Genomic DNA, 1313 nt, shown 5'->3' on the forward strand with positions numbered 1-1313 from the left:
TGGCAACAGGATGAAGCTCAGAAAACCACCTACAGATGTTTTAAAAGTGGCATGGGTAGGATGAAAGTGAAAGGAGTCCTTCCAGAGCCCTTAATAAAATCAAGCCTATTTCCAAGAATGTGAACTCTATAAAGTAGGGACCTTATCTGCTTATTCACAACAGTATCCTCAGCTCCTAACAGGCCCGCCAATATTTGTTTAAGGTTGAGTGTTGACTCCTCCAGGGTTGGCCCTGGAGAGAAATTCTTGGTGCTCAGCAGAAAGTGCGGAAGTAAGGTTACAAGGTGAATTGCGGGCAAAAACGTCTTGGTGAAAGTTTGGGTTTTGGGGGGTTTTTGTTGTTATTGTTACAAATTTTAGTTTTGAATTTGGTTAAATGTTTTTTCTGCCTCTGAGATAATCATATGGTTTTTCTCCTTTATTCTATTAACATGGTGAATCACATTAATTGGTTTTCAAATGTTAAACCAATCTTGCATTCCTAGAATGAACTCACTTTGGAAGGCTGTATTATCCTTTTTACATATTGCTGGATTCTATTTGCTAATATTTTGTTAACAATTAACTCACCAAGATTTTAAATTTCAAATCTGCTTTATTTAATTGATACGGGACTATTCAGGTATTTTATTTCTTCCTGAGTCAGTGCGGTCGTTTGTGTCTTTCCAGGAATGTATTCATTTCATTTACATTGTTAATTTTTTTATAACACAATATGTGACATTTGGAGAGCAGTTAAATTTTTATTGATAAAATTTTTTTTTAATGTTCTATTGTCTTTTCAATGTCTATATACACAATGGTGAAGTACCCTCTTTACTTGGACCAAAAACTAAATCTTAGGATAAGAGTCAAAACTAGGGGCCACCAGGCACGGTGGCTGACACCTATAATCTCAGCACCTTGGGAGGCTGAGGCAGGAGAATTGCTTGAGCTCAGGAGTTCAAGACCATGCCGGGCAACATAGCGAGACCCATCTCTACAAAAAGTAAAAAGTTAGCCAGTCATAGTGTTGCACTCCTGTAGTCCCAGCTACTTAGGAGGCTGAAGTGGGAGGATCATTTGGGCCCTGGAGTTCCAGGCTGCAATGAGCCCTGATCATGCCACTGCACTCCAGCCTGGGTGACAGAGCAACACTCTGCCTCTAAAAATAAATAAATTAAAATAAATTAAATATAAATTACATTCTGAAAAAAAAAACTTGGGTTGGGTCCGAGTGCAGTGGTGTTTACAACTAATTTATCACAACCAGTTACAGATTTCTTTGCTCCTTCTCCACTCCCACTGCCTCACTTGACTAGCCAAAAAAAAAA

This window comes from Cebus imitator, unplaced genomic scaffold (assembly GCF_001604975.1).
Source record: "Cebus imitator isolate Cc_AM_T3 unplaced genomic scaffold, Cebus_imitator-1.0 Scaffold28, whole genome shotgun sequence".
NCBI lineage: Eukaryota > Metazoa > Chordata > Mammalia > Primates > Cebidae > Cebus > Cebus imitator.